The sequence below is a fragment of the Petaurus breviceps genome, unplaced genomic scaffold (assembly GCF_028583685.1).
Source record: "Petaurus breviceps papuanus isolate PSGF00001 unplaced genomic scaffold, PetGlider_PUasm1.0 221, whole genome shotgun sequence".
NCBI classification, from domain to species: Eukaryota; Metazoa; Chordata; class Mammalia; order Diprotodontia; family Petauridae; genus Petaurus; species Petaurus breviceps.
In genome coordinates, this window is record NW_027185877.1 from 6,906,494 (window position 1) to 6,921,041 (window position 14,548).

A 14,548-nucleotide genomic window follows, 5' to 3' on the forward strand; every position below is an offset into this window, starting at 1 on the left:
GAGAAAGTCATTTAACCCTGTTCATCTCAATTCCTCATCTATAATATGAGCTGAAAAAGGAAATGAAAAACAATTCCAGGATCTTTGCTACAAAAACACCAAATGTGATCTCAAAGAGTTGGAAATGACTGAAATGAATGAACAGTAGTGGTAAATGGGGCACAAAAAATACTGAAGAAAATAGTAACACCTTAAAAAAGAAGAATAGGACAAATGGCTAAAAAGAGATGCAAAAATTCACTAAAGAAAGGAAGTCATTAAGAAGCAGAATTGACCAAATGGAATAAGAGGTATAAAATCTCACTGAAGAAAAGAATTCCTTAAAAATTAGAATTGTAGGAGTGGCCACGTAGCACAGTGAGTAAGAGCACTGGCCCCAGAGTCAGGACGACCTGGGATCAAATCTGGGCTCAGACACTTAGCACACACCCAGAAACACCTGGCTGTGTAACCTTGAGCAAGTTACTTAACCCCAATTGCTTAAAAAAGTTTAAAAATTTTTTTAAAAAATTAGAATTGCACAAGTGGAATCTAATGACTCCATAAGACATCAAAAAACAATAAAATAAAGTCCAAAGAATGAAAAAAAATGGACAAAATGTGAAATATCTCATTGGGAAAGCAACTGACCTGGAACATAGATTGAGGAGAGATAATTTAAGAATTACTAGATTACCAGAAAGCCATGAACAAAGAAAGAGCTTAGACATCATATTACAATAAATGTCAAGAAAACTGCCTTGGTGTCTTAGATTCAGAGGGTGAAATAGAAATTGAAAGAATACATCAATCACTTTTTTTGTCTTTTTGGAGGGGGGAAGGAAGTGGGGTTAAGAGACTTGCCCAAGGTCACACAGCTAGTAAGTGTTAAGTGTCTGAGGCTGGATTTGAACTCAGGTCCTCCTGACTCCAGGGCCAGTGCTCTATTCACTGCGGTATCTGGCTGCCCCCTATCAATCACTTCTTGAAAGAGAGCCCCAAAAGAAAACTTCTAGGAAAATTATAGCCAAATTCCAAGGTTCCCAGTCAAGGTGAAAATTTTGCAAGCAGCCAGAAAGAAATAATACAAATATAATGAAACCATAGTCAGTATCCCACAAAGTTTAGCAGCTTCCATGTTAAAGGAGTGGAAGACTTAAAATCTGATATTCCAGAATGCAAAGAAACTAGGATTGCAACCAAAATTAACCTACCCAGCAAAATGAATTATAGCCCTTAAAGTGAAAAATGAAAAGTTAATGAAACAGAGAATTTCCAGGCAATCTCAGACAAAGCAAAAGCATAAATGGACCTAATTAAAAGAAATAATCAAGGATACTATTTTTTTTAAAAGATCCCATAGACAATGAAGTAATAACAAAAAATTTTACTGCAAGTTTCTCTGCTTATGGTCTCATTTCTCAAAAATATGGGGAATTGAATTAAATTCATAAAAATAAGAGCCATTCCCAAATTGATAAATGGTCAAAGGATATGAATAAGCAGTTTCCAGAAGAAGAAATTAAAGCTATCCATTGTCACATAAAAAAAATTCTCTAAATCACTACTGATTAGAGAAGGGTAAAAAAAATGCCAACTCTGAGGTACCACCTCAGAAATAGCACCAATCAGAAATAACAAAGGCTGGAGGGGATGCAAGATAAATACATATACTAATAGACTCTTGGAGTTGTGAACTGGTCCAAAAATTCGGGAGAACAATTTGGAACTGTACCCAAAGGGCTATAAAACTGTGTCTACCCTTTAACCCAGCAATACAACTACTAGTTCTATATTCCAAAGGGATCAAAGGAAAAGGATCTATATGTACAAAAAATATTCATAGCAGCTCTTTTTTGTAGTAGCAAAGAACTGGAAGTGAGGGAATGCTTATCAGTTGGGGAGTGACTGAACAATGGAATATTATTGTAATGGAGTACTACAGGGCTATAAAAAAAATGACAAAGAAGGTGGTTTCAGAAAAAAGAAACCATGGCAAAATGCTATATGAACTGATGCAAAGTGAAAAGAGAAGAACCAGGAGATCACTGTTCACAGCAACAGAAAAATTGATTGTAATGATGATCAACTGTTAAGCACTTAGTTACTCTGATTAATACAATGATCCACCCAGGGGCAGAGAACCTGTAGCTTCAAGGCCACATGTGACCCTTTAGATCCTCAAGAGCAATCCTTTGGCTGAATCCAAACTTTGTAGTCAAAGGGACATACTTGAGAACCTAGAGGGCCACACGTGGCCACAAGGCCACAGGATCCCCATCCTTGTCCAAGACAATTCCAAAGAAGTCATGAGTTTTTTTTTTAATGCCATCCACCTCCAGAGAAAAAATTGATGAACTTTGAGTGCAAATTGAAGTATAACTTTCTTTATTTTTTGTTGTTTTGCTATGTGGCTACTATGGAAATATGTTTTGCATGATTTCATATGTGTAATTCATATCATTTTGTTTGACTTTATAGTGGATGGGGAAAGAATGGGAGAGGGAGAGAGTTTGGAACTGAGAATTTAAAAGGAAAAGAATGTTAAAAATAAATAACAAATTTGAAAAACAAATTAAGAAACAAGCTTGTAGACTTCATATTAAGAACTAATGAACCCCTGAGTTAGTACAACTCCTTATTTTGCAACTAGAAAAGGGGAATAATGTGCCCAAGGTCACACAGGGAGTCAAGGAGCAAGGCTGGAATTTCAAACCTCCTCTTTGGACTTTTAGTCAATGCTGTTTCCAATACTTCAACAGAGAAATCTTGTTCTTTAAGAAAAAAAGAAAATGAAAAGAGGACGAGGTGGAACAGTGAATAGAGCACTGGCCCTGGAGTCAGGAGAACCTGAGTTCAAATCCGGCCTCAGACACTTAAAAAAAAAAACCACTAGCCATATGACCTTGGACAAGTCACTTAACCCCAATTGCCCCTCCAAAAAAAAGGCAAAAAAAAAAAAGAAATCTGTTTTGAGAGAACTGGTTGGGAGAAATGATGCAGATAAATTTTTCTTGATTTTCATCTCAAATGTGTTTACATGTGGAAGTAATATGTCAGTAAGGAACATAGCATAATAAATGCAATAAATGTAATACGATTATCTCAAAAATTGCTATGGGGAAGGGTTTAGGCTCTTTAATCCCCTAGTAATTAGTTCTGATTTGTGTTAGCAACTGCTAGACTTTTCACCTTTCATAGACTGTATTTTCATTCCTATGGGAATTCTCAAGTGTGAGCAAGGGTACCAAGAAATATCTCACCTGTCACTTTGCCTTAATCTCATCTCAGAAAAATAAAAAAGAGTCAGACTTACACTTAGGTACCACACTGAAAAGTCACTTCAAAGGTTCCAATGACACAGAGTCAAAAGGCACCAGAAAAACTAACAAAGTAGTATTCCTCCAAGCTAATGATTGTGCAAACACTTTTTCACTGTTTGCTGAGGCTTTGTGAGGCAGAAATTGGGTTTGCTCTTCTAATAAACTGCCCGAAGAGTAGGAATAGCACAAAAACACCATCCAGATAATATCACTGGGTAGTTATTGCTGAAATACACTATATAAGATGCTAAAATGATAATAATAATAATAACATCTTGAGGTTACAATCACGAATCTTACTAAAGGCAGGTCATCAGAGTAAGACATTTTAAAGCCTTGAATTTCTTCATCAAAGTTTGGAATGAAGTGTAGGGATAAAGCTCAAGAGGTGAAATGTGGGAGAAAATATGTTATTAAGGATAAGAATAAGTATAGAAACTGGACTTTGATTTAATTGATAAAGGAAACTCCCTGGTGAAGAAACTCCAACCAATACAAGTAGGCACCTTCTTTCCAATATATGGTCTTATAGAGCTACCTAGAAGAGAGGTGTCAAACACACACTCCTCAGCACTTCTAAGGGTAGCAGGACAAGATTAAAATATATTTGGGAAGATTTTTAACAAAATAAAAATGTAATAGAGCATGAAACATGTTGTTATTCAGTCATTTCAGTAGTGTCCTACTCTTCATGACCCTATTTGGGGTTTTCTTGGCAAGGATACTGGGAGTAGTTTTCCATTTCCTTTTCCAGCTCATTTTATAGATGAGAAAATTGAGGCAAACAGGGTTAAGTGACTTGCCCTGGGACACACAGCTAGGAAGTGCCTGAGGCCAGATTTGAACTTGTAAAGATGAGTCTTCTTGACTCCAGGCCCAGTACTCTATCCACTGCACTGCCTCACTGCCCCCACAATAAAACACAGATAATATTAATATACAGTTTTTCTAGGTCAATATATGATCTTCAGGGGTCCTTATTTAGTGGACCCATTTCACTGGTATAGAATACTGAAAAGTTGAGGGCCCAACACTTTCATGAACAACATGCCCTGCCTAGTGCCAATCTACATGGAGGCTCTGTGAGCATGCTTCCAAGTATATATGCAACTCTGAAACATGCACAGAAAAAAAGAGAGAACTCTTAATTGGCTACTAAGCTAGAACTGAACTACATAAAAAAGGTTCAAATCTGTTCCCCAGATAGCTTCAATGAAAAGGATGGTTAGTCGCATCTGTAGCTCTGCCTGGTTTCAACTCCACTGAACAAGATACCCCTCCCAGGACAAGCTTATCACTTCCAATTCCATCACCATGCTGAAGCCTGAAGACCATCTCCCTCAGCCTCCTCTCCCTTCTCCTTGGAGGGCTGGAAGGTGGAACACCAAACTCCTCCCAAAGCTATCCTTTATAGGGGATAGAAATTGGACTCTCAGTTCATTCCACTTTGTATCTATAGCTCTGCCTGGTTTCAACTCCATGAAATTAGAGTCCCCAGCTCTGGCTAACCCTCACTATAACCTTCTTTTCGCAAACTGTCTTCCCCAATTAGACTGCAAGCTCCTTGAGGGCAGAGGCTGTCCTTTCTTCTTATTTGTGTCCACAGCATTTCACACAGTGCTGGCTCATAGTAGTTGCTTAATAAATGTTTTGAATTGAATTGAAGTGAAGTGAAGTGAGTTGCCAGGTGGGAGAGGGCCATGTTGCTTATCTTGTCATCATGTTGCTAATGCAAGCTTGGATCCCCTTTTCTCTTATGGGAGAGTTGAGGGTGGAGTACCAAATACCTCCCAAAGCCTTCCTTTATAGAGGAAAGAAAGTGAACTTGAATTGAATTGAAATTAATTGCCAGGTTGGAGAGGGGCATACTGCCTATCTAGCATCCACCTGGCATGTGTCCCTGTCTATTTTTCTTCTGTTTCTTCTTTCCTGATATTAGTTAGATAAGTGTCTGAGACAGAAGAACCCAGGTGACCAGTTAGACCATGAAATTCATTAAAACCATCCAAAATCCCTCCAACAGCCAGAGATCCCAAGCCACCAAGAGAAGGTTCAGTGTGCCAGCTGAGTGCTCTGCTGAAACCCAGCCCAACAGTGGAATGACATCAGCTGAGATCTTGGAAAGTACTATCCCAAGTGAGCAAGGGAGCACATCATCATAAAGTGAACGTGGTGGGAACCCCCTGAAGAGAGGAAAGAACTCCAAGAATCTCAAGGTTCTTCTTGCACCTACAAGTGTGTTTCAGCACCTTTGTTCTTTAAGTATGATCCCACGCACTGCAGGGAAGAGTACATCCTCTGGTTTGGAGGGATTTTTTTTAACTTCTGTTCTTACTCAATACTCAATCAATAAATATTGCTTTAGGGCAGCACCATGGATGGATACTACCTTTATGAAGGGTACTGGAAGCTGCAACCCTTCAACATTGTTCCCAGAGCCCCGAGAAGAGTAGTAGTAAATAGTTATCTATCTTCCTTCTAGACTGAAATCTAGATTTTATTCATTATTTGTGTGTATCTATTTGTATATTTGTGTATAGACTATAAATATAGTGTATAGACTATATAGTTATATACTATACAACATATATATAGCTTTATATCCTCCTAGACTATAAATCTAGAAATATATGTATGTATAACAATGTATATATAGCTATATATCCTCCTAGACTAAATCTAGAAATCTAAATTTTATTATAGTTATTCAAATATATATAGATATATATACTATATGTAGTAATATATAGCTTTTATATTTAGTTATTTATTTATATGTGTGTGTAATGAAAAAGTTAAATATCCTTCTTCTAGACTGAAATCTCCTAGAAGATATAAACTGCATTGTTTTTCATTTCTCTGTCCCTAGAACCTATCATACAGTATTAAACACAAAGTAGGTATCTAATAAATGTTGGTCAAATTTATTTAAATCAAATTGCTAAACTCTCCCTTTTATGAAATGAGTAAACAGGTGAAAGTTTGGTTATCAGTATTTATGCCTGGCAGCCTTTTTGCCAGTGATATTACTTATTGGGTGTCTATAAGGCAATTCCTCCAGATTATCTCAGAAGCTCTACTGAGAATATTAAGCAAGGAACATTAAAGACAGTTGCCTTGAAAACAAGGGAAGTGTGGGAAACAGCAGGAAGAGAAAACCAGAGTAATGAGAGGTTACAAAGAGGAGGCAAATCAAACCTTCTTAGAAGTTAGTTAAGTGCAGGCCCCCTGAAGAATAGTACAAGTTTTGTGGTATACCACCGATGGATTCACAGAATGTTTGTCAGGATTTTGTTCTTTGTTTTTGTTTTTCCGCACACAGGAACCATTTCACCAATGAGTCATGCTCTCGCCTAAATGTCCCTGCTTTTGTTTTTTTTTTTCTTAAACTCTGAATACCCTCTCCCCAAAACCCCTGTTGATTGTTTTTTGCCTTTTGTTTGTTTGTTTGGTTGGTTTTGGTTTGGTTTTTTCCTAGTAACCATTACTCTCCTTTGAGGTTTAGTTTGGGGGAATGTGTAACCTAGAATTCTCATGATCTCATTACTATTTTTATTTACAATTGAGCCTGAAAGTGGGAAAGGGAAGAAGGAAACATACTGACCTAGACTTAGGAGCTCTGGAATGATTCTCCTCCCAATACGATTACATTTTTATGAACCCCATAACTATTTCTGTTAACACCAGTTTCTAAATACATTCCTAAAGGAACCTAAGTACTACATTATTATCATTTCTTATACAGAGGAAAAGGACTATTCAACAGATATGTAGCCCCGGTACCCTATCTATCCAGACAAACAGTTGAATTGAAGGAGATACAGAAGTGAAGAGCTTCAACAAGTTACCTTATCTTGGCTTTCTCTTCTTAATAATAACAAAAATAATAATAGCCTACATTTATATAGTGTTTTAGAGGTCTGCAAAGTGCTTTACAAATGTTATCTAATGTGATGCTCACCACCCATTCTTAAATATTTTTTAAATGAAAGCCCACTCTCTTTCTCCACCCTGCCCCCCCCAAAAAAAGCATATATATATAGTCAAGCAAAAAAGAAAAATTTCCACATCAGACATTTCTTTTAAAAAATTCTCGGGGCGGCTAGGTGGTACAATGAATAGAGCACCAGCCCTGAAGTCAGGAGGACCTGGGCTCAGATCCAGCCTCAGATACTTAACACAAAAAATAGCCATGTGACCTTGGGCAAGTCACTTAAACCCAATTGCCCTCCAAAAAAAATTTCTCTAATTTTATTCTGAGCCTATCACCTCTCCATCAGAAGGCTTCATCATGAATCCTCTGGAATTACAGTGATCATTGTGTTGATCAGAGTCCCTAAGTCTTTCAAAATTGTCTTTACAATATCACAACAATCCCATTTAAAATAAGGAAACTGAGATTGAGAGAGATTGTGACTTATCCAGGGCGCCCTAGCTAGCATATTTCTAAGGCAGCAGTCAAACCTAGGTCTTCCTCATTTTAAGTCTAGCACTCCCATTAACAATTGGTAGTGCCATGGCACTGTGCCTGGAATCAGGAAACCCTGAGTTCAAATTTGGCCTCATACACTTACTACTAGGTGACCTTGGTCAAGTCACTTAACCTTTGTCTCAGTTTCCTCAACTGCAAAATGGGGATAATAACAGCACTTAACTCTCAGGGATGTTGTGAGGATTAAATGAGATAATAGATGTAAAGAGCACATCACATAGTACCTACCACATAGTAGGCATTATATAAATACATATTCCCTTATTGTCCTTACTTATCCAAATATTTCATTAGCACCTTATAGGGTTCAATATAGGGTTTTTATTAAAAGTAATGAGTTCTCCACTAAAACCCACCACAGGACTTCATACTATGATGAAAGGGGCCCTGAGCTGACAAAAGCTAGGTCCAGGAATATTCTGAATCCCACCTCTGACAATCTTTCAAGAACCAATTGTTAAATTTTCCATGTGAGTATTTACACTTGCAAATCAACAAATGCCATAAATCAGAGTTTGATTTGCCATTTTGTTGACTTTAAAAAGTGGTGGTGAAAAATGTTAATAATGCAGATTAAATTTAAAAGTTTAATATGCTTTTCATAGAGCTGGTTGTTAAACATTTACCAACACATCCCAACGAGGGCAATAGAGCTAAAGCTTTGGCCAGCCCCAGGCTAAGAAAGACTGAGCATGGACTCAATCATAGGCTGTAGGTAAACTGGCTGAAGAATACAGTACTGGACTTGGAGTCAGGAAGACCTGGGTTTGACTTCAGTCTCAAACAGTTACTAGCTGGGTGATCCTAGGCAAGTCATTTAACCCCTCCTGTACTTAGTTTCCTCATCTGTAAAATGAGGAGGGTGATGACCATTAAGGTTATCACCTTCCAGCCCTAAAACAATGACCTTTGATCCTTTGATCCCATGACCAGTATAGTTACATTCAGAAAGGCTCACCACAAGACTGGCCACAAATCAATCAATTTTAGCCTTAACAATTCTTGAAAACCATTTTTTAAGTTAATGTGGAGTTGTCATATGTAACAGTGTGGCAAATATACAATATGAGAAAATCATAGATTCATGAAGTAGTCAATTAAGAGAACTGTAAAATGGTTATGGAATACATAAAAAGTTCCCTTATCCACCAGAATCACTGGACTGTGCACACATCAATACCAGTACAGATCTATTCTCCAAAAATGTCAGAGAAAGAAGAAAAGGATCCACACATAGAAAAATAATTAGGGAAAGAACAAGAAACTAAGGAGGGCTTCCATCAATTGGAGAATGGCTGGGCACATTAAGACATGTAAATATATTAGAATACTATTGTTCCATAAACAATGTCAAAAAGAAATGATTTCAAGAAAACCTGGGAAGACTTGTTTGAACTGATACAGAAAGGAGTGAACAGAACCAGGGGAATAATTTATAAAACAAAAACAATGTTGTAAAGACAAATAACTTCAGAAAACTTAAGATCTCTAATTCTGTGGCCAACCACAATTGCAAAGAACGAATGATGAACCATTCAAAATGTGGAGCCTTTCTCTTATTGGTGAGTCCTTTCTGAGGGACTCCACTTTGGGAACAAATCAACATCGGCCATGCTTTGCTCTACCCCACCCCAATCCCAGCTACTGCTACGCTTCTCACTCTTGGTACTTTACCACCATGCCCTGATTCGAGATTTTCTCTATGTTCCCTTTCTGCCTGCTTTTCAACTCTCTTTAATGCATTATCTTCCTTGAATAGAATGTAAGCACCTTGAGAGCAGGAACTGTCTTTCTTTTTGCTTATATTTCTATACCAGCACTTACTTAGCACAGTGCCTGGCACAAGGTAAGCATGTAATAAATGTATGTTTCTTACCTGGTTGTCTACCTACCAACCTCCTGATAGAGGGCTGATGGAGTCAAGATGCAGGAATAAATAGACGTTTTTTGGACGCACCCAATGCAGGAAATTTTTTGTATGACTATGCCTATTTGTTGTGAGAATTTTGTCTCTTTTTTTTTCTTTTCAGTTGGGGGAGGGAGATTCAATGGATGGATATGAACTGGCAATTTTCAAAAGAAGGAATTGAAGCTATCAACAATCACATGAAAATACTCTAAATCACTATTGATTAGAGAAAATCAAATTAAAACAACTCTGAGGTACCACCTCACTCCTATCAGATTGGATTACATGAAGAAAAGGAAAACAATAAATGTTGGAGATGTGAGAAAATTGGGACACTAATGTACTGTTGATAGAGTTGTGAATTGGTCCAACTATCTGGAGAACAATTCAGAACTACTCCCAAAGGGCCATAAAACTGTGCATACCCTTTGACCCAGCAATACCACTACTATGCATATATCCCAAAAAGATCAAAACAGAAGGAGAAGATCCATTTGTACAAAAATATGTATAACAGCTCTTTTTGTGGTAACAAAGAATTGCAAGGTGAAGGGATGCTCATAAATTGAGAAATGTCTGGAAGTTGTAGCATATGATTGGGATGAAATACAACTGAGATATGAGAAATAATGAAGGGGATGATTTCAGAAAAACCTGGGAAGACTTATATGAACTGATATAAAATGAAGTGAGCAGAACCAGGGGAACATTGTAGACAGTAACAGCAATATTGTAACTATGATGAACTGTGAAAGGCTTAGCAGCTCTGATTAGTACTATGATCCTGGCAATTCCAAAGGATTTATAGTGAAAAATGCTATCCATTCCCACAGAGAAAAGTGATTAACTCTAAGTGCAGACTGAAGTATATTTTCTTTCACTTTATTTTTCTTGCTTTTTTTGCAACATAGTTAATTGGACATGTGTTTTGCATGATTTCACATGCACATGGGTATCTTATTTCTAGCCTTCTCAATGGTGGGGGGAAGGGTTGGAGGGAAGAAGAGAATTTGGAACTGGAAATAATTTTTTAAATCAATTAGATAGAAGAGAGAGAATAAATAGAATAATATTAGAAGTAATAAATAGAATGCTATAAATTCTGTTATATAGAATAAATAATAAATAGAATAATAACAAGAACAATGCTTATTAATTGAAAACTAAAGCAAAAAAAATTAAGGTTTCAATAAGGAGCTGAACTAAGACAACATCTAACTATGAGGTAGTGAGGTGGTACAGTGAAAAGAGAACTGGGCCTGGAGTCAGGAAGACATACATTGAAATATGTCCTCAGACACTAACTAGCTATGTGACCCTGAGCAAGTCACTTAGCCTCTGTTTGCTTCAATCGCCTCAATTGTACAATGTATAAAAATACCTGCCTTGCAGGGTTATGGTGAGAATCAGATCAGATAAAATTGGTCAAGTACTTAGAACAGTGACTGGCAGTATGTAAATGCTTGTTTGTTCCCTTTCCTGGTTGTTCCAAAATGGAGCAATGCCCCCAAGGGACCCTGGGTGATCATGGCCTTGACTTCCCTCCCCAGCCTCATAAAAAAAATGTCAGCAAGCAACGAAAAGGCTCTGACATTTTGAGAATTAGCAGGCTGTCATGTAGTCAAGGCTTAATGGAACCATGAAAATGATCAGGCCTAGAAGCCTGACTCTGAGCCCCTACTCTCCTGCTAACTACCTGTGTGAACCCAGGCAAGTAATTTCCAGTCTCCAGACCTTAACTTTCTCATACAGAGAATAAAGGAATGGGAGGATCATGAAAGTCCTTTTCAGTGGAGAAAGCCTGTGACTTTTTAATTCAGTGTGACAACATTGCTTGTCATGGATTAACACTCATAGAGCCACTGCATGTTCCTGTCACAATATAATTTCCAGCCACATTTCTCTGTGTGTGTCGGTAACATTTTGACCCTGAAATCACAGATATGGAATATTGTACATGTGCAGCTGGAGCTGAAGGGATATGGAGATATGTTTCTTAATTCTGTTAGAAATATACAATTCAATAACAGCAAAAGGCATCATGCCCACAATCAATCCATGTCCCACTATGATGTCAATTGTTTGGGTTACAGAAATGGTCAAAAAGCCCAGTCATTTTTTAACTTTGCTAAAAATTCACATGGAATTCTTCATATAATCATCTACTATACCATAACTGTTGATTTGTTAGATACCACCCTACACATACACACAAGAAATGTTGGTTGGTTCAATCATCATTCTGGTTTTAGTTTAGTTCAGCTTAGCTATATTTTATTTTTCAATTAATAAACATTTCTTTTCTCTCACCCTCATCCACCCCAAATGAAAAAGAACTGTCTTTCTTTATGGTCTTTCATTTCCCCAGTTAGAAGGACATTTCCACAAGGACAGTCACACTATGCTTTATGTCTTTTCACAGCATAGCACACTTTGAGAATTCCCAACCTGAGGTTTGTATACTCTTAAGGGGTCCAAGAAGTTTGCCAAGAGTTATGGTGAATATTTAGTAAATGACAAGATTATTCTATTGAAATTTATGGATCTCTTTATTTTATTTCTTATGTGTATATCTATGGTACACTCAAGAATTTGTTTCCTTCCATATTTAATGGGAATATGGGAAGGGTTTTCTTATATGCATGTGAGTAGTAAACTCTAAAAATAAAATTTGTTTCTAAATAAGGGAAATGGAAAAGTTAACTGAAAATTAAAGGGCATAAGGTGCCTAAAAAGGGTTGAGAACGCCTGGTATAATAGATATAGTAGTAGACTTGGAATCAGGATAACTTAAGCTTGAACTCCAACTCAGAAACATACTAGCTGTGACCAAGGGCAGAGCTTCAAGGACAGGGAAAGGGTGCTAGACTTGGAATGAGGAAGAGATGAGTTCAAATTCTGTCTCAGATACTTACTGCCTGTATCACCCTGGGCACATCACATCACCCTTCTCATCTGTGAAATTGTATCTGTATCTCACCTTCTCCATCTGTAAAATGAGAATAATAATAGCATCTGCCTTTTCAAGATTTTTATGAGGATTAAATAAGATAATAATGCTTTGTAAATCTTAAAGTTTGATATAAATGCATACTTGCAGAGTGTTACTTCTGAGGTTGTAGGAATAGGGTCTCTAAGAAGATGATCTCTGGGTTTGACTATCATACATTTCAGATTTTCCAGGACAGTTCTGATTTCAGGGGGGAAAACCATGTAAATTTTTAATGAGGTTTTGTCAAAGGAATATTCTTTGTCAGCCTGAGTTTTGATATTTAATTGGCAGGGAGGAAGTTACCACAGAGAGAAGCAAGAGAAGAAGCATGATTTTTGAACAAAAGAGTTGGCCTTGGAAGCAAGGGTACTTGGATTCAAGTTCTGTCTACATGACCATGAATAGGTCACTTAACCTTACAATAACCTTGGAAACCTCCTACAATTATAAATTACAGGCCAGTTGTTGAGTTGCATTGGTAGATGGACCTTCCATCATGGGAATTCCCTGTGCTGATAAATGAATGAATGAGTGAATGAATTAATGAGTGAATGAATGGATGGAAAAGGATTTATTAAGTACTATGTCCTATGCACCATGCTAAGTATTAAGAATACAAATAAGGGGCGGCCAGGTCGCTCAGCGAGTAAGAGCACCAGTTCCAGTGTCAGGATGACCTGGAGATCAAATCCTGGGCTCAGACACTCAGCACCACACCCAGAAATAACTGGCCGTGTAACCTTGAGCAAGTTACCGAACCCCAATTGCTAAAAAAAAAAAAAAAAAGAATGCAAATAAAAGCAAGCAAGATAGTCCTGACTTCAAGGTAATTTTATTCTAATAGATAAAGATAACATATACATATGAGGAAATGGTAGCCATGGAATGATGTTTTGGACAGGGAATCACAGGTGTGCATTTAAAAAAAAAAAAAGTAGAGATATATCCCACTTAATAGTTTACCTAAGAGTTGAATGGAAGGAGAGTTCAGCACAATGCCAGGGTAAGAGCACTAAATTTGGGGATATGGGACCTGTGTGTGAATTCTGACTGGCACTTGCTACCTAAGTGATATTGGTCAAGTCATTTGATTCCTCTGGGCTTTAAAGAGGCCTCATCTGCTCTAAATCTATGTATCCTATTATTCTATAATCCTCATCTGATACTTAGCATCTCCTCTTCCCTGGGAAAGTCTGAGCTAGTCTTTAGACCTGCTTGGAGTTATGGCTATTTTTGTCTTCCCAACAACCTGGATGTCTTTTAGGCCAGTCCAGACACTTCTAACAAAGAAGAGCCTCTGAAAACCTTTTAGAAACTGAAGGATATTTCTTGAACAAGAGTAATAATGGTTTCAAAGCCACTTTTGACCACAAGACCATCCATGCTATGAAGTGCTCCATTTATTTGAGAAGGGGAAACATACACTCACACAAACACACACATAATCACATCACCTGTTAGTGTCTTATTGATAAAAAAAAAAAAGCTATGCAGCATTTCTCTGACAGGCATTAACAAACCAATAGTTCTAATCATGGACAGAGTGACTAATTCATTCTCCATTAAGAGTACACAGAGAAAGAACTGAAGAGAAAATCTTATAAGAGATGCATTTTGTTTCCTTTCATATATCAAAACTGATCAAATATACATAACTGTCTCATTGATCATTTTTTACTTAAAAAAATACCCTAGCTTCTATTGAGTTGTGAGGTTAAGGAAAATAGCTATTAGAAGCTTCAGTCATTTTGACATTGCAATAATTCTGAGATGGCATTCTTGGCATGAAATACAGAAGTCCATTAATCTTTGACGTGGAATACATGAACTTGGGAATTAGAAACAAAATGAAA